The sequence below is a fragment of the Sceloporus undulatus genome, chromosome 2 (assembly GCF_019175285.1).
Source record: "Sceloporus undulatus isolate JIND9_A2432 ecotype Alabama chromosome 2, SceUnd_v1.1, whole genome shotgun sequence".
Classification (NCBI taxonomy): Eukaryota; Metazoa; Chordata; class Lepidosauria; order Squamata; family Phrynosomatidae; genus Sceloporus; species Sceloporus undulatus.
In genome coordinates, this window is record NC_056523.1 from 308923732 (window position 1) to 308948987 (window position 25256).

At 44.4% G+C, this 25256-nt stretch overlaps 1 protein-coding gene across 2 annotated transcripts in view; it reads left to right on the plus strand.

Annotated features, from left to right (window-relative positions):
- Positions 1 to 5489: 5489 nt before the first annotated feature.
- Positions 5490 to 25256, plus strand: part of GDNF (glial cell derived neurotrophic factor) — a 37907-nt gene continuing 18140 nt past the window's right edge. For both annotated transcript variants that reach the window (XM_042453821.1, XM_042453822.1), the window contains exon 1: positions 5490 to 5566. The gene's annotated coding sequence lies outside the window, so the exon portion shown is untranslated. The remainder of the gene's footprint in view (positions 5567 to 25256) is intronic.

Genomic DNA, 25256 nt, shown 5'->3' on the forward strand with positions numbered 1-25256 from the left:
TAAAAGATTTTCAAATATATACTTAGAGTGTATTTAAAATGTAAAGAATGAGTGTGAGAAACATGGAGTAGATACAAGCATACAAGTACCCTGGGCAAACATCCTCTAACTGCTTCACCGGTGTATTTCAAATAGCTCAGAAAAGTTACTTCTTTGGATAAACTGACAGAATCCCCCAGTCAGTGTGGCTAGTGGCGATATAAGCACTATAGCTACTATATTAATGTTCACACTCTCCATGATCTGTCAAGTTCTTCCTCAAATTGCTCCTTTGTTTATCCACCAACTTCTCTCTGGACTCTGCTCCTTCCATTCTGGTTCTGCCTTAAATCCACCAATTTTTATCCAAGCTCCAGAGCTTAGAAAGGTTACCTTTTGAACTACAGTTCCCAGAATCCCCAAGAAAGAAGTTGATAGCATGAGCTTTAGCAGACTTGAGCCTACTTCTCAGATGCATGTTTACTAAATTTTGTAGCAGAAGAAAAGGCGAAAAGGCATAGCAGAGGCAAATGTCAATTATAACAGTAGCATCATGTAACAGCTGTTCACAATTCTATGCAATTAATCACTTTTAAACACTCTTTTAGTAATATATTCTTTCAAGTCTACAACAGGCCGCCTGAGTCTGTAAACATCTACACTTGCCCTGTCAAATGACTTGCCCATCCCTAAATTAAAATTGTTCCGTTGTTGTTGTTATATGTGTGCCTTCACATTGTTTCTGACTTATGGTGGCCCTAAGGCAAACCTATCATGGTGTTTTCTTGGCAAATTTCTTCAGAGGGGGTTTGCCATTGCCATCTTCTAAGGATGAGAGAGTGACTTGCCCAAGGTCACTCAGTGGGATTCTATGGCTGAGCTGGGATCCAAACTCTGGTCTCCAGAGTCATAGTCCAACACTCAAACCAACTACACTATGCTGGCTCTCCTCCGTACACAAATGTTGAAGGATTACTGAGATGTAAGGAACAACAAAGAGTATTGTGGCATCAGTTCAGGGAGGAGAACTTAGAATTTTCAGCCCAAGATCACTAGACCCTTGATGAACTACAGACCCTCAAGATTCCACAAAATGTAGCCATGGCAGTAAAAACTGACTTGTAGTACTATCACTGTGTATCACACTTATTCGGGGCTAGGCATCTTATTTGCCTTGCCAAGGTTCCTTCTCTTTCCTTCTTCTGCAGAAATGATTTGACCTTTAGGTTTTTCTGCAGCCCATCTTGTCAAATGTCTTCAAAGGAATGGGGGAAGTGAGACTTCAAAAAAGAGACAAGGGAACTCAACATGCTAGAAGACTATATGGCTCCTATACTTTACACTGGGATATGTGGCATAGGGTTGCACTATATTGCTGGACTTCTGACCACAAACACATTTCAAGATAGAACTCTTCTCTCTCTAAATATACATATGCAATAGGAAAGAGTAGCAGATTATAGTTTGTAGGGGAAAGACTTCTAGAACATAGACCCTGAATGATGCCCTCATCATGTGCTAAGGTTGCCTCGGGGCGGAGCATGTACATGCCCCACAACCCTAACATGTGGCTAGGGCATCATCGCTGTGCAGTACCGTATAGACAGCATGCACAATGATGACGTTGCTGCTGTGCTGCGTCCAAATGGAGCAGTGCAGCACCGATAGAATCATAGAGTTGGAAGAGACCGCAAGGGCCATCCAGTCCAACCCCATTCTGCCATGCAAGAAATCTCAATCAAAGCATCCCTGACAGATGGCCATCCAGCCTCTGTTTGAAGACCTCTAAGGAAGGAGACTCCACCACACTCCGAGGGAGTTTGTTCCACTGTTGAACTGTCAGGAAGTTCCTCCTAATGTTGAGGTGGAATTTCTTTTTCTGTAGCTTGCATCCATTGCTCTTGTGTTCATGCTACCGCAGGCTGCTTGCGGCAGCCCAAAAAGGAGCTGCTCTTTAGTGTTCCTTTTTGCTGCACAGCAGCGCCGCACAATTTGGCTGCTGCGCAGCAACAAAAGGCAGCCCCAGCCCACCCTTTCAGGCCCGTCTGTACCGGGCCATAGAGCCCAATCACATTACATATTATAGCACTTTCATTCCACTTTAACTTTAACAGGATTCCATCGATTTCTATGGTTTGTAGCTTGGTGCAGCACCATGAGAATTATAAATGTTCCTTCCTAAATCACAGGATTTCATAGGATGGAACCATGGCAGTTAAAGTGAAATAACAGTGTTATAAATCTGTATTGTGAATAGACCCATCGATCAGGGCTGCAAAGATGCTTGCCCTTGGATCTTTTGAAATCTTTCCCAAAGAAATCTTGGGGAGGGTTGAAACTCTAGTTTTTGTTGTGAGAAGATCTAACCCTTACCAATGATCTCTCCCTGGATGAATAAACAAGGATGCATCTACACTGTAGAAATAATGCAGTTTGACATCACTTTAAATACTATGGCACCACCCTACAGAATCCTGGGATTTGTAGTTTGGTGGTGCATGAGCATTCTCTGCAGAGAAGGCTAAAGACTTTGTCAAACAACAAATCCCAGGATTCCATAAGATGAACCTATAGCACTTTTAAATTAGTGGTGTCAAACTGTATTATTTCTACAGTGTAGATGCATCCCTAGATGCTAGAAATAGGATTTTTAGGGAGGACAAACCAGCACCTTGGATTCTGTGTCTCAGTAGTGATTTTCTATGCAAAAAATGGCCTCTAGCAAGTTATTTTACTCAGTAAAGAAACAGTCAGGAGCAACAAAGAGAATGCAAAATCATTGCAGAACATCAAGAATTCAACAATACAAAAACAACAGACAATGAAGTCTAATGCTGTTTATACAGATTGCTAAAGGGGAAATGTGCACCTATGCCAAACTCTTCTTTAGTGCATCTGAGGAAGTAGACTGAAGTCTATGAAAGCTCATGCTGCCAATTTCTTTCTTTCAGTAAGTCTCAAAGGTGCTACAAGATCTCGCTATGTACCGATTCTACAGACTAACACAGCTATATCTTTGAATTCATCTTCTTTAGACGTACAAAAGGCTGTAGTTTTTTGTGGGTTTTTCAGGCTATGTTGCCATGTTCTAGAAGAGTTTCTTCCTGGCGTTTCACCAAAGACTGCATGGAACACTGTTATCTTCCCACCAAAGTGGTCCCTATTTATCTACTTGCACTTTTACGTGCTTTCGAACTGCTAGCTTGGCAGAAGCTGGGGCTAGTGACAGGAGCTGACTTGAGCCATCTCAAGTCACTTGGGCTGGTAAAAAGCTATGAGAAGTTTTGCCTTACCCTGGCATGGAGACTATCCTTCATAGGAACTGTTTTAGATTCAGATTCTGTCAGGGCATTTTGTTCCAGAGGAAAGATCAAACTCTAAATCACACAATATTATATTTCCATCAGTCCCAACAACTTCAGGCACATTGGGTCCATCAACAAACAGGGTGGAATAAAATCAAAGAATCTACCGAAGATCATGGTTCAGATCTGGCACAGGCACATCATGCTCCAGGAGATCCACCTACCATGTGATGGGAACGTTCCAGCTGATGGGCTCAACAGATCATCAGCTCTTGTCACAAACGGTGGGTACATCCCAGAATCACCTACTCACTATTCAGACATTAGGGCATGCCACAGATCAATCTTTTTCCAACTCTGAACAACAAGCAATGTCTATAATTTAGTTCCAGAATTCAAGTGAGAGGATCCGGGTGACACATACGTATTAAACTATGAATCCCTATGGCCAAGTATTCTCCTAGGTTTCCCTATGGATAGGTTTTCCTCTATGTTTTCCTGGGGCAAATTTCTTCTGGGTTTTCCTAAGGCAAAGTATCATCAAATGATTCTCTATGATCAAATATTCCCCAATGATTCTCTATGGGAAGGTCTTCTCCAATGATTCTCTATGGGCAAGTATGGTTTCTCTATGGGCAAGTACAGTCCGCCCATCCCTTACAAAGGGGATCTGTTCCATGCACACACACACCCTGTGTAAGAGGAATTCCGCTTATGCTTGAGCCTCATTTAAATGAATGGGGTTCGTGTATGCAGTGGCATGGCACATGTGCCATTACCCTTTATGGGGCGCACCGGCCCTTTTCCCAGGTGTGTAAGGTGCACCCGCATATGACGTGGGTGCACTGTATTCTCCAATTATTCTCTATGAGCAAATATGGTTTCGTTATGGTCAGGTATGCTCCAATGATTCCCTAAGGGCAAATATTCTCCATCTCCAATGATTTTCTATGGACAAGTATGGTTTCCCTGTAGGGAGGTCTTCTCCAATGATTCCCTACGGGCAAGTATGGTTTCCCTGTGGACAAGTATTTTCTGTCTCCAATGATTCCCTATGGACAAGTATGGCTTCCCTATGGGTATGTCTTCTCCAATGATTCTCTATGGGCGAGTATGGTTTCTCTATGGGCCAGTATTCCCCAATGATTCCCTATGGGCCAGTATTCCCCAATGATTCCCTATGGGCCACTATTCCCCAATGATTCCCTATGGGCCAGTATTCTGCAATGGTTCCCTATGGGTCAGTGTTCTCCAATGATTCCCTATGGGCCAGTGTTCTCCCATTCTCCTGCCATGCAGGAGCCACGTGGAGCCACTGACTTCAGGCCAGAGCTATTTGCTGGATAGCGGAGGGGAGCCAGTGAGTGAATGAGTGAGTGGGATGCCTGGCTGGGGATGGAGGGGAGCGCGCCTCTCGTGCCCGCGCTCCCCCTTGTGTCTATGTGGCCTTTCCATCCAATCAGAGTCTGGGAGGGGAGGAGCTTCAGCCAGAGGACCGTATAAAAGCAGCTCCGGGACCCTCTTCCCTGGCAAAGCGAGTCCAGCCAAGCGCGGGAGTGAGTTGGTTAGTTAGCTTAAGGGTGCGCCGGGGGTTTGAGGTGAGAGGCTGGTTTCTGTAACTCTGCTGGCAGCGGGGCTTCGAAGGAAAGAGCAAAGAAGCCTCCCCTCTTTTCCTTTCTCCCTCCTTCCACCTGCTGAGGAAAAAGAGGGGTGCTTGGTTTGTGGGGGAGCAGAGCCCGCTTGGAGGGGGACTGGCCCAGAGCCCTCCCGCCTGGATCTGCCTGGCTCTCCCTCCCCCTCCGGCTTCCCTGGGACGTCTGGGCAGGAGCCCCCCTGATGCCTCCATCGGACTCCCCCTGGGCGCGGTGGATGGGGGCTCCTCTGCGTCCTCCTGGTGGTCTTCTCGCTGGGGCTTCTTGTTCTTCTTCTGCTGCTGCTGCTGCCGCCGCCGCCGGCTCTTCTTCTCCCTGCCAGGCGCCCCGTCGAGGCAGTGCTGGGGCTGTGCTCCCCGCTGGGAGGGAAAGGCGGCGCCCCCTGCCCCCCGCAGCCTCTGGACCTGGGCTCCCCCTGGAGTGAGCGGGCCTCCTCCCGCCTTGGCACCTGCGGGACCTTTCGGGGGAGGAGGAGGAGGAAGGCCGGCGGAGGCCCCCGCCCTCCCTTCAGCGCCTGGATTGGGAAGGCAGCTGCTCCCTTGAACCCACTGCCACCGGGAGAGACCTGGCAGCCTCGGGGAGCTGGGGCCCGTCCATGTCTCCCGGGGCTCTGAAGAGGCCAGAGCAAAGGTAAGGATGGTGGTTAGAAGAAGGGGGTTAGACTAGGAGGAGAGTTAGAAGAAGGGTAAGAATCAGGGTAAGGATCTGGAAAGAAGGAAGGAGTCGGCAGAGCCAGCTTTCCTAAGAGCCCGAAGTCTGCTTCTTCAGGTGCTTTTACTTAGCAGGGCTTTATCCTTGGGTTCGAAGAAGGGTAAGAGGGTTAGAATCCGAAGGTAGAGAAATCTTGTGGCCCCTTTGAGACTGACTGAAAGGAAGGAGTAGCAGCCGGAGCTTTCCTCGGGTGTTTTTAACACGGCGACATCTTTAGTTCGAAGAAGGGTTAGAATCAGGACGTCGAGAGACCTTGTGGCCCCTTTGAGGCCAGTCTTCAGTCTCCTCCTCAGATGTTTTTAACACAGCTATATCTTTGGGTTAGAAGAAGGGTTAGGATCAGGCTAGAGAGAGCTCTTGTGGCCCCTTTGAGGCTAACTGAAAGGAAGGAGTGGCGGCAGGAGCTTTCTCTAGGAGACCCACGTCTCCTTCCTTTCTCAGGAGCTTTTGTAAGGGGAACGTTAGAAGAAGGGTTGGGTGAAGCGAAGGGTTCCAATCAGGACGCAGAGAGATCTTCTTGGTGCCCCTTTGAGACTAACTGAAAGAAAGGGGTCGGCAGCAGGAGCTTCCCTGGCCCTGAGTCTCCTTCTCAGGCATCTTTGGGTTCGAATAAGGGTTAGGGTTAGAATCAGAATGTAGAGAGACCTTGTAGCACCTTTGAGATGTAAAGGAAGAAGTCGGCAGCATGAGCTTTCATAGACTTCAGTCGGCTTCCTCAGATGCTTTTGTATGAGTAAGAATTAGAATAAGGGTTAGATAGCATAAAGGTTAGGGATAGGGTTAGGGTTAGAATAAGGGTGTGGAGAGATCTTGTTGCCCCTTTGAGACTAACTGAAAGAGAGAAGTTGGCAGCATGAGCTTTCCAAGACTCCAGCTTACTTCCTCAGATGCATAATGCTGCTCTCTTTATTTCATGCTCCTGCTGCCAACTTCTTTCTTCCAGTGAGTCTCTGAGGGGCAGCAAGATCTCTCTAAGTCCTGATTCTGCAATCTTTGAACTCTACGGTTAGAATAAGGCTTAAGGTAAGAGTTAGAATTAGGGTGAGGGTTAGAATACGGGTTTAGAGTTAGGGTTAGAATAAGGGTTAGGATAAGGGTTAGAGTGAGGGTTAGAATTGAAAGACACAGCCGTGTTGATCAGTAGAAGCAATGTATAGAGAGATCTTGTAGCACCTTTGAGACTCACTGAAAGAAAGAAGTTGGCAGCATGAGGAGACATGGGGGGGGAAGAGAGATTTGCTTCTACAACAGTTTGGGAAGAAATCCTTTCCTTCTCCCCAATTTCTCTTTCTCTTGAGGATTTGGGGTCTGGGAGTGGAGTTGTTGGGTGGTCAGACTCGGGCTGGATCCACACTGCAGGAATAATCTGGTCTGGCCCCACTTGAACTGCCAAAGTTCATGGCCCTAAGTGCAAACCATGTCCCTAGATCCAAATGAGTCCCCTGGGATTGGGTTCCAGAACCACCCCTACCTCCACCCCATCGATACCAAAATCTGTAATGGCACAAGGAAATGAGAAATCAAATATATAAAAGAGTCAAGTCAGTATTATATGAAAGGTATAATCTAGCAAAATCAAGGTTTACTTTCTGGCATTTCTCTCTCTCTCTGACACCCATAATGATAATAATAAATTTTTATTTATATCCCGCCTCTCTGTCAGGATCACTTTGGGATCGCTCTGTGTTAATTCCATTGCATGGCTCTCTCCTTCTTCAGAGGGGGGGGGGGGTATGCCATGGCCCTCCTCTGAGGCTGAGAGAGCGTGACTGCCCAAGGTCACCCAGTGGGTTTCCATGGCCAAGCTGGGATTTGAACCCTGGTCTCCAGAATCATAGCCCAACACTCAAACCGCTCCGCCATGCTCTGGCTCCTTAGAAAGAGACATCCCTGCTGCAGGTAAACCTGAATGCGAATCTTACTCATAGAATTCCAGCCAGTCTGTTTTTCCAAGTGGAAGTCTTGGGGTATCCCTGTGTCTGGGGACAAGGTCGAAAGGAGGAAAGGTAGGAATGGGCCTTCGAATCCTAGAGTTGGAAGAGACCCCAAAGGCCATCCACTCTTCTGCCATGCAGGAACTCACAAAGCGCTCCTGACAGATGGCCATCCAGCCTCTGTTTAAACACTTCCAAAGAAGCAGACTCCACCACTTTCTGCGGTAGCATATTCCACTGCTGAACACCTCATACTGTCAGAACGTACTATTATTATTATTATTTGGCATATATCTAACCTTTGGGTCTTCCCCATCCCACATTTTTCTCAAACGGTTTAGACAGAAACAGTGTAGTGGTTTGAGGGTTGTATTATGACTCTGGGAGACCAGGGTTGAATCCCCCATTCGGCCATGGAGACCCACTGGATGACCTGGGGCAAGTCACACTCTCTCAGCCTCAGAGGGGGGCAGGGGCAATTCCCCTCTGATGAAACATGCCATGAGAGGGTCACCATAGGTCAGAAACGACTCAAAGGCACCCAACAACTGCAACCACTAACCTACATTCACACTGGAGCAATAACTCGGTTTGGGGCTGCTTTAACTGCCCTGGCTCAATACTAGGGAATCCTAGGAGCTGCAGTTTTGTGAGACATTTAGTCTTCTCTATTAGAGAGCTCTGGTGCCACCATAAACTACAATTCCCAGGATTCCCTAGCACTGCGCCAGGACAGTTAAAGCGGTTTCAAACTGGATTATTTTTGCAGTGTGTTTTAGGCCATGGTCTTTTAATAAAAGTCCACACTTCATTAAAAATCTTTCTTCTGAGGTTGAGAGAGTGTGACTTCCCCAAGTAGGTTTCTGCATCCCATTTTTTCTTTACTTGGCCTTCCAGATGGGGAATTGAGGAAGAGTTATCTGAATCCCTTGGGTTGCAAGAAGCCTTCTTCCTCTCTGGTTTTCCTTCAACTAAAGTTGCCTCATCCGCACTGCACAAATAATCTAGTTTGGACCTCTCTTTCAACTGCCATGGCTCAATGCTGTGGGATTCTGGAAATCTCTCCACTCTGGTGCTGTAACAAAAGGACCATTCCCAGAATTTCCTAGCAAAAAGCAGTTAAAGTGATGTGAAACTGGATTATTTCTCCAGTGCAGATGCAGCTTACTGTTCATGGCAGACAGTAAGCACAGGTCAGGCTGGCTAGAGGAATCTAGGAGCTGTATCTGTGTGTCTCTTGTGTAATGTGTCTTCAAGTCATTTTCTGCTTATGACAACCATCGTGTGGTTTTCTTGGCAAGAGTTGTTCAGAGGAGGTTAGCTATGGCCTACCCCTGAGGGTGAGAGAGTATGACCCTGGCTCTCTCTAGGACAGTGGTTCCTAAACTTTGGTCTGCCAGGTGTTTTGAACTTCAACTCCCAGAAGCCTCAGCCAGATTGGTCAACAGTCAGGAATTCTGGTAACTGAAGTCCAAAACATCTGGAGAAACAAAGTTTGGAAATTATTGCTCTATGAGCTGTAGTCCTCCCCAAAAAGGAACTTTTCCAACCTCTGGTGCTAGATCTGGGGGAGATCCCATGGATTTCAGCTAGGGAAGTTTGGAGGGTGAAGTTGAGAAGAACAAGTGAAGATTGTATGAAGGTTTACTTAACACATAAAGCAACACCAACAACCCCCCCCCCCCCCCCAGTTTAGTGGAAGAGACTCTGGAGTGGCCATGCATCCAATTCCAGCATTAACTGGCACCATGTTTGGGGTGGAATAAGAACCAATCAAATAGATTTTGGTAAGATCTTTGCAGAGAGCTCTTTTGGACTGTGACTCCCAGAATCCCCCAGGCAGCCTGGATCCCTGGACCAAAGCCACAACAGCACACCCCTAATGTCTCCAAACTCTGGCACAGACTACAGGCAGTGGTCCCCAAACCTGGGTGCTCCAGGTGTTTTGAACTCCGGCTCCCAGAATGCTTGACAGTGGGCCAAAGTGGCTGGGGCTTCTGAGAATTGGTGTTCGAAACTGCTGGAGGACCAAAGTTTGGGAACCATTGAATTCCAGAGGCTTTTGGCCTAAATAATGCTTTTTGAGTCTGGAGCTGGAGATATGACTTTTTAAAGAGCCTGGGGCATAATTTGGTAATGATTTGGAAGGTGGTATTATTATCATCATTATCATCATCATCATCGTTTATAAGTGCCATCAGTGTACATGGTGCTTTACAAGGGGGAAAAAAAACAGTTCCCTGCTGTCTGGCTTACAATCTTGATAGCTGCATGGATGATGAAGTTGACCACAATGCAGAGCCATCCATCTTCTTTAAAAATAAAATAGGAAAAGAAGAAAGGAAGAATTGGAGGCTGAAGCGGATGGTTTCTACTGCCCTCTAGTGACAGGTTCAAAATAGCAGTTTTACAAGGGTAAATACTTGTTGGTGTTGTGTATCTCCAAGCCATTTTTACTTATGGCAACCCTATCACTGGATTTTCTTGGCCATATTTGTTCAGGGTGTGTGTGTTTTTTAACCAATCTGTGAGGCTGAGAGATTGTGACTTGCCCAAGAATTTACATGGCTGAGTAGGGATCTGAAAACCTTGGTCTCTAGAGTCATAGGTCCAAAACACACAGCAAAAACAATCCATTTTGAGACTGCTTTAACTGCCCTGGCTCAATGCTAGGGAATCATGGGAAGTGTCATTTTGTGAAATATTTAGCCTTCTCTGTCAGAGAGTTCTGGTGCCACCATAAACTACAGTGCTCAGGATTCCCTAGCACTGAGACAGGGCAGTTAAAGCAGTCTCAAACTGGATTATTTCTGCTATGTGTTTTGGACCATAGTCTTTTTTTTTTAATCACACCTCATCCAAAATCCCTTGCCACCAACTAGTTAAAAGGTGAAGACCTGCTAGGGACCAAAAAACTATTTTCACAACACCTGCACATTGCTGACAACCTATATATGAAGTCACATCAGTTTGGATTTCTGTTTTGGCTGATATTTGGCCATTTGTGGGATGGGGATTGTGGGGGTACAGTAAAGGAAACAGGCATGTTTCAGCCACAAAAAGTAGCTGAATTTTTAAATTGGAAGAGGATCAGGCAGTTTTGAGGTCTCTTGGGGGCCATGAATAAGGAACATGTGGCCCACAAGATTCCCTTTCTCCACCCTTCTTTCTATTGGAAGCTGTAAGGGCAGGAACTCTACTTGTAGCAGCTGCCACTGAGGTGGCTTCTGCTTTGTTGTTGCTTGAAGCACATAAAGGGCACATCTACACTGTAGAAATAATACAATTTGACACCACATTTAAGTCCTGTCACTCCATCCTGTGGAATCCTGGGATTTGTAGTTTTATAGTTTTTATAATTTAAAAAATAAATTTATAATTTCTTTAGCCTTCTCTGCCAGATAGTGTTGGTGTCTCAGAAGACTACAAATCCAAGGATGCTGTTGGATGGAGCCATGGCAGTTAAACTGGTGTCAAACTGCATTGTTTCTGCAGTGTAGTTGCACCCAATGTCAAAACACATGCCATGTACTGGAAACCACTATGTGTGTATGAGTATGGACATGCATGCGTACCCATCGACACAGCAAGGTACACAAACTACTAAATCATAGGAATCACAGTTCTCATATTTATGGCTTAAAGTTCACTGTGTAATGCACACAGCACATGGCAGTAGAATCATAGAGCTGGAAGAGACTTTAAGAGGCCCCCTACTATGCAGGAACTCACAATTGAAAGACACCTGACAGATAGCCATGGCATGCAGGCTCCTCCAAAGGAGGAGACACCATCACTCTCCAAAGGAGTGTATCCCACTGTTGAACAGCTCTGATTGTCAGGAAGTTTATCCTGATGTTGAGCTGGAATTTCTTTTCCTCTAGTTTGAATCCAACAGCAGAAAACTCCAGGGTAATTTAAGTTTCCTAAGGCTTCAGCCTTTAGTAAGGAAACAAAAATATTGACATATCAAAAATGTCAAAGACAAGCCTGTTAGGGCCTAGCTTTAAATCAGCAGAGTAGTAGAAATGTACTTTTGTCTAAAAGAGCTTCCTAAAAACTGAGACTAGCTCCAAAAACAAGTACCTTGTAGTTCAAACAAAAGTTTACTAATGGTATTAATCTATATATACATAGAAGCTATATCCTAATCTAGCTAGTGTATAGTTCAGATAGAGAAAACATATTTTTCTCACCATCTTTTGAAAGAAAATTGAGAAGAGGAAAATCAACAATTCAGTTGAAACTCTTTGAGAGAGAAAGTCTGTTAGTCCCAAAGCGTGTGTGACCTAAGTCATATGGTTGGTCTGAATTGGGGGAGGGGGGTGCATGCAGGAAATCCCTATCTATCTAAGGAGGGGGAAAGAGAATGCAAAAATCTTCCAACAAAAACAAGCTTGCTCTTGAAAGCACTTTGCTCTTGAAAATGAGGTGTGTTGAGAAGCAATTTCTGAGTGGGATGGATCATACATGTTTCCTAGCCATTTCTGTGGCCTGTACAATCCCCCAGCCACAGGCTTCCCCCTCTCCAACTGCAAATAGAATTAGCTAAAACTCATTATTTCTGTCCAATGTCTAGTGGCAACCTTGTTCTGCTAGATAATTTGCTTCCTCTGCCCAGAAAACTCCCAAATATACTAGAGAAAATGTGCACTTTGCTAGGAAGTTCTTCTATGCAAGACTGTGCCAGAGAGCATTGGTCAAATGTTAGCCGTGTCAACACTTGTCCGTGGGCTCCAGAGCAGAATCCTAACTATGCCAACTATTGAATCATGGAACAGTTGCCCAGGAAAGTGATGGCATTACATTCAACTGACATTTCAGGCTGAGAAAATTCTGGGCCATGCAAAGAAATTCTGGGTGATGTGATGTGAGCTTGTCGCCCGATTGTTCGAATCACATTATAAGAGCAGGTCTGGAAACCAAGCCCCATGAAGAGCAACCTACCAAGCTGGGTATGTTTAGCTTGAAGAAGAGAAGACTGTGAGATGATATGATAGCCATCTTTAAATAACTGAAGGGTTAGCATGTAGAAAATGGAGCAGGCTTGTTTTCATTGCTCCAAAGACTAGAACATGAACCTATGGTAGCCCTCTTTAAATGTCTAAAGGGATAGCATGTAGAAAATTGAATAAGCTTGTTTTCTGATGCTCCAGAGACTAGAACATGAAACCTTGGATTCAGATTACAAGAAAAGAGATCCCACTTCAACTTTACAAGAATTTCTTTACTGTAGGAGGTATTTGACTGTGGGAGAGTCTGCCTTGGAGAGTGATAGACCTTCCTTTTTTGAGGGTTTTTAAGCAGAAGTTGGATGGCCATCTTTCAGGAGTGTTTTAGTTGTGTATTCCAGCATGATGGGGGGGGGGGGGTTGGATTATATGGCCCTTTTGGTCCCTTCCAGTTCTATGATTGTGATTCCCTGACATGGCCTGAATGGTTGCATTTCTGGGGCTGTAGTGCAGGATGAACCAGTTAAATAAGAGTATTTGGAAGAGCTATGCCATGTACTTACACTAAATTTATTGTAGGGCTGAAGTGCTTCAGTAAAATGAACAACCAATGGGTTGTAAATAAGTATCTATTACAATATATCTTTGTATCTGGCTTTCCCTATTTTAAGACTAAACACGAGCAGGGCTTGGGAATCACAGTGAATTGTAACACCCAGCATTCTTCACCATTAGCTATGCTAGCTAGGAACAATGGGAGTTACAGTCCAGTAAGATCTGGGGGGTCACAAGTTGCACACCTCTGTCTACAGGCTCATCCTTCCAATACTATTTTTTCTCCCTTCTAATTTGCAATGTTCATTTTGAATAGAGATCCGGGGGGGGGGGGGGGGGGGGGGGGGGAGGTGGAGAGGCAAATGGTATCGGCACAGATGTGTTTCACACCACATAGCTGCAGCACTTTGGTACCACTTCATTTGCCATGGCTTTATCCTGTGGAATTCTGGGGTTTGTAGTTTTTGTGAGATATTGAAATGTTTCTGCCAGAGCTGGCTAGTGCCTCCTCTCCAAACTACAAATCCCAAGATTCCATAGAATGGACCTATAGTAGTATAAATGGTATCAAATTGCTATAATTCTGTAGTGTGAAAGAGCTCCCAATTAATATGGATGGACTGCATCGATATGATTGTCCATATCTTTCATGACATAATTCTCCAGATCATTTCCCTCTGATGCAGTCTAACTGCTTTCAGTAGCACAGCTTACATAAAGGATTTGAGGATGTGTTTTTCTCACTTCTGAATTCTAAATGCATTACCTGAAAATGCAGGATTTATTTAGCTGTTGGGATGTCTGACCTCTCAATCCAAATTGGATTACAGGCAGCTGTAATGAACAAAGTTAAAACAAGATAGAAAGAAGGATGCAGGAATTTGATAAATGGAAATAGCATATACTCTTGCAGGCAGAAGGCCCCAAATTTAATTCCTAGCATACCAGTTATATCTTTTATTGAAAACATTTGTTTGAATAGTCAATTATATATAAAGCATTACAATAATTGCACAAAGAGTATAGTTAAAAGGCAAATGGAGGGAGAGGTGGAAGAGCTAGTGTGGGTGTCTGTGTTTCCCGAAATGTTAGGGAGGAAAGTGTGTGCGCATGCGCTCATGCTGAGCTGTGTAGAATGTGAAGACTCTGTGTATATTTGTATATCTGATGAGATGTGGATTAGGGAAAGCATGTTTTGAGTAAATGCTGAGATTGGAAGAGGTCCCACCCAGAGCTTGGAATAGTTATTTTTTAACTACAACATCCAGAATACCCCAACATCCATGACCCATAGCCATACCGGCTGAGAAGTCTTATGAGCTGTGGTCCCAAATGTAACATTTCCAAGCTTGGAGAGGGAAAAGAAAAAGGGTATGTATTCCTATGGAGCTCCTCCCCATAAAATATATATTTAAATTAGTATCGCAAGGTTTTCAAAGTAGCAACAAGGGTAAATTGTTTAAAATGTATACTTTTTTTGAACTTTTTCAAACCATGGATGCTTGAATCCATGTATAAAAAATCCATGTATAAGAAGGGCTAACTGTACTTATTAACAGGTTTGTGTTCTACCTAAATGCCAAATAAAAGTACTCAATTCACATAGCTCTCTATTTCTCTGCAAAATTAACATTGTCCACATTCATAAATTCACGAGGCGCACATTTCTGTATTTATAAAGGACCAACACTAAAAATGTGGGATTTGGAGTTGTATCATATTCAATCTATATAAAATCAAAAGATTTTCAATACTTATATAGGAAACAATCATAATAAAGAACACTTGGCAGCCCAGAGTTAAATGCAATTTTCAAATTAACAAGAGGAAAATTGAGGATGGAGAGGGGGAACCAGTGTGTTGGTGGTTCTTGTTATTTCTCTTTCTGCAACTTGTTCACTGACCTTCTGAAAACCACAGGTTAAGAACTCCAGAGGCAGAGGGAATACCATTGCTAGAAATCTGGGGGAGCCTCCACCTTTCAGTGTACCAAGGCTGCAAGATTAAAGCAGTTTTACACCACTTTAACAGCCATGTCTCAATGCTGTGGAATTCTGGAATTTCTGCAGTGTGGCAGCAGCAGTTTAGGTTAGATAGAAATGGCTTGAACCATTTTTCAGTACTTTGCCCTACATTTTATATAGTCCCTTTGGAGCTGCTTTGAGTTACCATTTGACAGCCACAAAGTAAACTGCACGAGGGGTAAATAGTAGGTGCATCATCTTCTCTCACTGCATATTCTTGCTGAGGGAAAGTACACTTGATTGAATTTCATCTTTGCAATGTACACACATGCTCTTAGTCTAAAACTCCATGCCACTGCCATAGTATTAATAGAGATACCTGGGTTCCTTAAAAAAGATAATAATGAAATGCAGTTTCCCCTTTGAGCTCCTGGAAGCGTTTGCTATACATTTTGTCTTCCCATTTAGTGTCAAAGGTGCTACTAGATTGCTTTGTGTATTTTGAACCAATGCCAGTAGCTAGTTAAGCAAAGCTGGGAATTTAAGTTCACTTAGAAAAGCTCCAAGCTAGACCTTATCAAATCCATTAATCCAAATTCTGCTTCCTTGTTGAAGCCAATGAGGTGTCACATCCCTGGATCTTGGTTTAAATGTTCTCATTTTTGGTTGCTATGTGGCTTCAATTGAATGTGACTTATGGTGACACCATAATAGGTTTTCTTACCAAGATTTATTCAGTGAAGGTTTGCCATTGCCTTCCTCTAGGGTTAAGAGAACGCAGCTTGTCCAAATGGGCTTCTATGGCTTGATTTGAAGCCTGATAGTAAGAGCTGTTTGGCAGTGGAGCACACTCAGAGTATGGTAGAGTCTTCTTCTTTGGAGATTTTTAAACAGAGGCTGGATGGCCATTTGTGCTTTGATTGTGTATTCCTGCATGGCAGGAGGTTGGATTGTGGTCTCTTCAAACTGATTCTATAGCCCGGAACAGATGGGCCCTTGCGGCGCCCTCATCACGCGTGAGGGTTGCCTGGTAGGCAGAACGCCCACATGCCCGGCAACCTTTGCATATGATGAGGGCACCACAGATGCGGCACGCTCACCAGACAGGGCGTGTAACGGTGATGTCGCGGCTGCACTGCTTTCAGACAGGGCAGCGCAGCTGCGACATCACCATGCCAGCTCTGGTGCTTTGTGGTGTTGCAGCGGCACCGCAAAAAGAAGCCGCTTCCAGGCGCTTTTTTTCTCCGCAACAGCGGCATGCAATTTGGTTGCTGCGACGCTCTTGCGGAGCAAGGAGAGGCGCTGGGGAGGCACCTCTTTCTGGCAGTCTGTACCCTGCCTATATTCCCAGTCCATCACTTTAACCCAGGGGTAGGCAACCTTTTTGACCCGGGGGCCGGGTTGCTGTCCCTCAGACAACTCGGGGGCCGAAGCCAAAAAAAATAATTAAATAATTTTTTAAAAAATTAATTAAATAAACCGGGACAAATGTAGGGCAAAAATTTAAAATGGAGGGCACTTTTTTAATAAAAAAAATGGAGGACACACACAAAAAAACTGATTTTTTAAAAAATGTTAATATAAATGCATGTTTCGGAGGCTTCTATACACAATTGCTCCCCCTTGCTCGCCACTTGCTCCCCCTTGCCCGCTGCTTCCCCCACTTGCTCCTCGCCCCCCTTGCCTGCCGCTTGCCCCCACTTGCTCCTCCTTGCTTGCCTGCCGCTCCCCCACTGCTCCGCTTGCTCCTTGCCCGCGGCCTTGCCCCACTTTGCTCCCGCCTTTGCCCCCCTTGCCCACCACTTCCCCCACTTGCTCCTCCTTGCCCCCTTGCCCGCTGCTTTCCCCCACTTGCTCCTCCTTGCCCCCCTTACCCACCGCTTGCCCCCACTTGCTCCTTCTTGCCCCCCTTGCCCGCCACTTGCCCCGCACACAAAGCCCCTGTGCTCTTGCACGGGAGGCCAAAGGCCCCGGCGGCAATCTGTGGCAGGGCCAGGCTGGGGCTGGTCCCTAGGCCTTGGCGGGCCGCATGCGGCCCGCGGGCTGTGGGTTGCAGACCCCTGCTTTAACCAATACACCATGCTGGCTTTTCTGCTTGGAGAGTGTTTTAGCTTGCTATGCATTCTGTGTGTAACCAATAGGACAATGTGCATCTTGGGGACATTATTCTCTTGCTGCCTTCTCCCTTTTCTAAAGGCTGAGTTACAATGTACTTCATGATGATTGAGCGAGAAACATAATTCTCCAAGAAGCGATTCTATTGAGAGTTGAAACTGAAACAGCTGCTTAGTTTTCAAGCCAATGTCTGGGCCGTGCCATTTTAGGCTTCAGATGGTGGAATGTGTGAGGTCCTAGCACATAACAGAATGCACTTGTGAATGCAAACATTCAGCAGTATTTCATGCCTCCAATGAAGTGGGCTACAGCCCATGCCAAATAAAACCTGTTCGTCTTTTAAAGTACTCTAAGCCTTTTTTGATGTTTGGGGTAGATGTTTACTCTATGAAGATAAAAAGTACAAATGAAGGCCTGCTTGCATTTATTTTGTCTCCTGTTTTTTTCTTTCATAAAATGCAGGCTGTGTCTCAAGGAAAAAACTCAAGTATGGTATTATTATTATTACTAATGTTTGTTTATGTAGTGCCATAAATTTGCATGGCACTTTACAGGCATCATCAAAACAGCATATAACCTGCGAATGGCGTACTACAATCTAAAAGTCGTATAATATAAACTATACAAAATTAAGCAAGTTATGCAGTTAAAATACAAACTGTAAAAACAACTAATAAGTTAGTCTCCACTTTGATTTTTCCCTCAAAGGCAAAGCAGCTAAGGGGACATTTTGGTAGAACAGCTAGAAGAGAAGGGGTTAAGCAGCTTTGTGTGGCAAAGTAGCCCTCAAGATGATGTTGTACGGCCCCCATCCTCCCTTGTTACAGGCTATGCTGATTGTGGCTGTTTGTATTTGCAGTCCAACATCTCGATGCTGTTGTTGTTGTGTGCCTTCAAGTCATTTATGACTAATGGCAACCCTAAGGTGAACCTATCACAGGGTGTCAAGTCATTTATGACTAATGGCAACCCTAAGGTGAACCTATCACAGAGTGTTCTTGGCTATATTTGTTCAGGGGGATTTGCCTTCTTCTGAGGCTCAGAGAGTGCAGCAATGTGAATCAGGCCCCGGGTATCAGAAAGAATAGGTAGCTTGGTGTTGAAACCAGAGCTTGGGAAACTAACTTTTCTGGATGAAAGTTCTCAGAATCCCCCATTTCTGCAGGAGATTCTCCTGTGGAGATCACTAGCCACATAACTATTTTTGTCAGACATGCAAAAAAGGGCTTTCTCCCAATTCATATCTCAGTTGTAGACTCCTTCCTCCAGAAATACAATTGTCCCTCACCTTTGCATGGCAAATGTACTGTTTGGGCTACAGCTTCCAGAATCCCTGAACCAACGTAGCCAGAGAGTAGGAGGCAGAGTTTAGAAAGGTTACCTTTTGGACTACAACAAGCCCCCCAAAACTACAGGCCCAAGGATTTATGGGAACTGTAGTTAGAAGATGCTAACATTCACAATTTCTGGCCTCTACTCACTTGTCCTCAGGAAAACCTGTTAAAAAATTATCATTTAGAAACTAGCCCTAATTACTATAGCTAATTATGAGGAATGCTGGGAGTTGCAGTTGAATACTGTCTGATGGGCTGATCTAGACTGCTACATGCTTTCCAGCATTATAAACAGGGTTTTGACGGTTTTATTTTCTTTCTGTAGCTTCCCTATATGGTGGCTTGTCAGAAAACGTGTGGCATAGATTTATTAATAATAAAATAAAGCAAACAAGTGTCCTAATGTATATCCCAAAGGTTTAAAGGGATCTGTTTCTGGTGATGTGCTTCAAGATTCCAGGCCAGGGCAAATAGCAGGTTTTAAACCACTACTTGAAAGTAGTAGTCTGCCAAAATTAACGAGTAAACAGGCATTTGAAACTCTGCAGGAGAAAAGCTGCCCTCTACGTGTGTCATGTGTAGTTTAGGCCGATCTAATTGGTTCAGGATGTGCTGCCAGTCGGATTAAATCCAAACGTCTCATCTTCAATGGGTTGCGGATGAGGCTGTAATCCAGTTGAAATCCAAGCGCTGGAAGAGGTGTTGGATCTCCGGGTCATTCAGAATTCATGTCCTTTGCCTTAGAAGCCCTAATCCACGCTTTGAGGAGAGTGATTGTGATCATTCCATGTCAGAATTTGCAAAAATGGCTTTTTGGGACTAAAATTTTCAGAGCTCCCTAGCCAGCATGGCCACCAGTCTGTCTAGCTGGGAAACGCTGTGGGGTGCAGAGCTTCCACTTTGGGGGGAAAAACACTTTACCTTGGCTCCATGGCGAGGGAAAAGGCACTCCTCACACAGATAAATAACCTTTTTCATCATTGGAGGGGTACGCCTTGACTGTGGAAATAGATGGAGGGACACTACATAGTTGTTATGTGCCTTCTAGCCAACTCTGACCTATGACTACACTACCCTACCATTATCTTGGGAAGGTTTACTTGGGGCAGGTTTACTACTGCTACCTTCTTAGGCTGAGAGAGCATGACCTGCCCTGGATCCCATGACTAAGCAGGGATTCAAACCCTGATCTCCCAGATTCCTAGTCCAACATTCAAACCACTGCAACATGGGGTGGGGGTACATAGTGATCCTAATGAACCACCTGCTAGCACTCTTGCTTTGTTGATTTTTGATCAGCATGGAGTATCTCAATAGCAAATGAGTCAGAAATTCATCTCTGACAGAGCTACAAACTGCAGTTTGAAATATTTGCAGTGGAATTTAATGCAGTCTGCACACCAGCCTGTTCTGGTGAACAAGCTGAAAGGATGGGAAATGCCTGATTGGTCCCAGATTGCCTGTTTGCAGGATGGATAACAGTTTCAACCAGGATCGGAAAATGCAGCCAAAAGAGAGTTACATGTTCTTCCAACTTCGCAGATGACTCCCCCCATGCCCCCCTCCATCCCTGTTCCCATTTTACCAGGCATGAATGGTACCCATATAATGTTTTATGACTTAAAGTTGCCAAATCACTAGTTCTTTGATGTGAAAGCCAAGGGATCCTTCTTTATGTAAATGGATCAAGGCCGTTTTGCTGTAGCCCAGTCTGAATTCCCCCTTTTTAAAAAAAAGTACAAGAGTACAAAACCAGAAAGTTATATTGGAGCCATGAAAAGTGTTCTGAATGCTGATAACAAGGCACAGAGGCAGTGAAAAGGAGAGGCCCCATCATCATGGGCAAAGAGGAAAGCTTGGGAACGTTACTTTTTACCAACTATAGCTCCTAGAATCCCTACCCACATGACCGATGCAAGTTGTAGCGCCAAAAAGTAACTTTTCACACTGCAGCAAAGGGCCTCAGTCCATCAGGAAACTGCACATCTGGTTCTCAGATCATGGAATGGGTACAGTCCAGGTATATTTAAGCCCTGAAACCTCTCTTTTTGGAAGTTATTTCTTATAAAGTAAACAGCTGGAAAGGAGAACAGAGCATGCTAGATTTTTAATATTTGTAGAGCATTCTTTTCTTGTCCACATGATACTCTGCACCTATGGCTGCTGGTAGCTTCCATGTTAACTGGGTGGCAAATCCATTTTGGCTTTTAAACCAAACATTAAGGGAGCTAAACTCTGTCAGCCCCTTACCAAAGGCCATCCAGTCCAACCCAATGCCATGCAGGAACACAGAATCAAAGCACACCTGACAGATGGCCATCCAGCCTCTGTTTAAAAATCTCAAAAGAAGGAGACTCTACCACTCTCTGAGGGTTCCACTGTTGAATAGCAGTAACCATCAAGAAGTTCTTCCTAAAGTTTAGGTGCAATCTCTTTTCCTGAAGCTTGAATCAATTGCTCCAGGTCCTAATCTCTGGAGCAACAGAAAACAAGCTTGTTTTATCCTCAGTATGACATTCCTTCAAATATTTAGACATGGCTATCATGTCCCCTCTTAATCTGCTCTTCCCCAGGCTAAACACATCCAACTCCCTTTCACCATTTTGGTCACCCATCCACATCCTTCTTGAATTGTGATGCCATGAATTAGACACATTCCAGGTGAAGTCTGACTAAAGCAAAATAGAGTGGTACTATTACTTCCCTTGATCTAGACACTGTACTCCTATTAATATGTCCTAGAATTGCATTGGCTTTTTTAGAGGCTGCGTCAAACTGAAAGATCTTGTAGCACCTTTGAGACTAACTGAAAGAAAGAAATTGGCAGCATGAGCTTTCGAAGACTTCAGTCTATTTCCTCAGATGCATTTGGTGGAGTGGAAGCCAGGTACAGACACAGCAATAGCAGCTTCATTTATATACCACTTCATACTGAACTGAGCAGTCTCTAAGCAGTTTATAGTTTATTGCCCCCAACATGCTGGGTACTCATTTTAGTGACCTTGGAAGGATGCAAGCTTGAGTCAAGCTTGAGCCCTGGCTAGTATTGAACTCACAATCTTTATGGCAGGGGTAGGCAACCTTTTTGATCCGGGGGCCGGGTTGCTGTCCCTCAGACAACTGGGGGGGCGAAGCCAAAAAATAAATAATTAAATAATTTTTTTGAAAAATTTAAATATATAAATAAACCAGGACAAATGTAGGACAAAATTTTCAAATGGAAGACACTTTTTTTAAAAAAATGGAGGACATGCGAAAAAATTTGCTGATTTTTAAATTTTTTTAATATAAATGCATGTTTCTGAGGCTTCTATAGACAATTGCCCCCAAAGGCCCCGGTGGCAATCGGCGGCAGGACCAGGCTGAGGCCGGTCCCAAGACCTTGTCGGGCCGCATCTGGCCCGCGGGCCGCAGGTTGCCTACCCCTGCTTTATGGTTTTGAGTGAGTGGCTGTAGTACAGCCATTTAACCACTGCACCACCAGGACATATATATGCCAGTGGTGTGTGAGGCTGTCAATACAAATTACAAAGGATTTGTAATGCATCTGAAGAAGTAGACTGAAGTTTACGAAAGCTCATGCTGCCAATTTCTTTCTTTCAGTTAGTCTCAAAGGTGCTACAAGATCTTTCCATGTAGTGAGTCAACAGTGTGACAAATCTATTGATTTGACAGGCTAACATGGCTATACCTTTGAATTCTACCACTGTTGACTCATGTTCAGCTTGTGATCTACTAAGACTCCTAGATCCCTTTCGTATATACTGTTGTCAAGCCAGGTGTCACTCATCTTATATCTTACATTTCAATTTTTTTCCTGCCAAATTGATAGGACTTTACAGAGTTCAGACTAAAATCTGGATATGATTCACCATCCCACTGTCCTGAAAGCTTGATAATACCAATTTGGTGTAGAGAGCCAATGTGGCATAGCAGTTTGACTACAGCTCAGAACCAAGCTTCACATCCCTGTTCAACGATGGATACCTAAAGGGTGACCTTTGACAAGTCATGCACTCTCTGGCAACAGCAAACATTTTCTGAATACATTCTGCCAAGAAAATCCTTGGATGGCCATATGTTGTAGTCGACATGAAGGTACACAAGAACAACAGTAGCTATTGGAGGCTATGTTTGCCATCGAATTAAAAAGTTAGCCTCACATCTTCTACCTCAGTCTTTTCAAAACTGGAAAATTTTAAACTCTTGCTATGGCAGAATATGGCTCCAAGAACTCTCCAGGCTATTGACTAGGAATGTTTGGGAATTGTAGTTCAACAGAGTACACTCAGGGAAAATTGTCCTGTCCACTTTTCTCCCAACTTGTCTCTCATGTTGAGAAAAGTTTATCTTCTCCTTGGGAGGAAGACAAAAATGAAGTTCACAGCCTTTGCACAGATTCTTTCCACTGCCCCATTCACAGCTCTCTTTTTCTCATTCACCACAAACTCAGAAGCTTTTGGCAAAAGCCCTGAAACCACATATGACAGCTTTACCCATATGTTGCAAAACACTAGTATAACTTGCCTATCCCACAACCTTGTTAATTTAGCCATGGAGCTGGGAGGTTAAATCTAAGCACTGTTATTTGTCAATTGGACTGAAGCAAGATGTTGAATTTCCAAGTACATGATGCTTTGAAATTTTCATTTCCTGTAGAGCCAAGGTAGAATCTATATCTAGATTCGGAATGAAGGATCTAGATTGAAGAGAGGTTATATCTGACCCTCCAGAAGTTGGCCAACTGCAACTCCCATCAGTCCTAAGCCATCAGTGATAAGGGAACACGAGAAATGTAGTTTAACCACAACCAAAGGGCCACATATTCTCCTTCTCTTTTCTCAATATATTTTAAAATAGGTGTCTTCTAAATCTGATCATATTTGGGCATGTGTTCAGATAGAACTCAAGAGTACTAAGTATACAACTCTCCTCCTGAGTAAGGAATCTCATTTTGGGAAAAAGGTGGGATATATATCCTAGAAATAAATAAAGGAGCTGCCATTGACCCATATAGCTCAAAATTGTCTTCACCAAGGATTTGGATGGTATTTTTTTCCAGCCCTACCTGGAGAAGCAATGGATTGAACCTGGTACTTTTAGCAAACAATATGTGTGTTCTGCCACTGAGCTACAGACCTTCTTTAAAAGTATTTTGAATTCTCTGGCAGAGAGCTCTAGTGCACCAACTTAGGATCTCATTATTTCAAGAAATGCATCATGGTGATTAAAGTGGAATCATTATACTATTGTACTAATGGGAAGGAAACATAGGTCCGTGGACTGCAGCAGCAGCATTCACAACAGTTCTGAGTATTTTGTTCCTGCTGCCAGTAACTCATTTCTGCAGTAATTCAAAGTGATGCTGCTAGAGTGGCCATTTAACTGTTGCTCTGAATGTGGGGTTGTGGCATATAGATATATAACCTGCATGTGCTGATTTATGTGTCTAGGTTTAGAAATGATTACTATGTCAAATATAAATGGACTACCCCTTACATTTGTGGGAAAGGCTGTGACTGTGACCTCTGTGTCTGCTGACCAGGTGCTAAGTGCTGGTGGGTAGGTGACCACTCTTCTGTTGTTGCTGTTGTTGTATGCCTTCTAATTCCTTCTGACTTATAGCAACCCTATCATGGGGCTTTCTTGGCAAGATTTGTTCAGAGGAGGTTTGTTATTGCCTTCCTGTGCGACTAGAGAGTGTGACGTGCCTAAGGTTACCCAATGGATTTCCGTGGCCAAGAGGGGATTCAAGCCCTGGTCTCCAGAATCCTATTCCAAAACCCAAACCGCTGTACCATGCTGGCTTTCTGTTCTCTTCTTAGGATTCTTTATCCTTCATCAAGAATTTGGATTGGGCAGGCCTTCCAATGCAGGATTGTCCTGTATAAAGTAGGGTGCATGGCCACTGTAGATACTACACTAGAGGGTTATTTCCACTTACCTCTTGATTCGCTTCCTGCTCCGATTCCCACTATGTTTGTGCCAGTTTCAAGAATCGGTGCAGGAAGCAACAGCCGCAGCTTTCTCACTATGCCCCCCTCCGTCCTCTTGGCCATACCTGGGGTGGAAGAGAGGCCAGGGCAGAAGGAGAGAGGCAGGCTGGGAGGACTGAGGACAAAGCAGGCATGGAGGCCAGGGAAGCCACTGCCAGTGGGAACCAGGGCAGATTTGAATCCGATTCAAATCTGCCTGGTTCCCACTTGAACTGAATCAATTTATTTCCAAATAAATCAATTCAGCCCAAATCACCCCATTTTACCAGCATCTTTTTTGATGTGGGTTAAATGGATTAACCTAGGGTAAATGAGTAGAAACCATGGGCCCCGTTTCCGAATCACTTTATTGATTCGAATTAAGTGGGAACCATGGTGGTTTAAACCAGATCACGACCCAGTTTAAACCATAATGGGAGGAGACATTGTAGATCATCAACAGGGGAATGTTGCATTTTGGAACTACAAATTTAGCATCTTCTGTCCAGGGCCTAGTGGAAGTTTTAGTCCCCAGTGTTAATTTTCCAAGCTGCAGGTATACCCAGCCACCAGATAGCCCAGTGCAGGCATCAGTAGATGGGCCTAGCAGCAGCCTAAGAGTGCTATGTTCTCATACTGGACTTGGCCATCATTTCTGTACTGCATCTTATGATATCTTCTCCAGAGCCTGCAAAGAGAATCCAATCCCTTCAGTCCTTCCCTGAGCAGACGCTGAGTCACAGAGACAGCCAGGGAGACAATTTATTACCACTACTGATA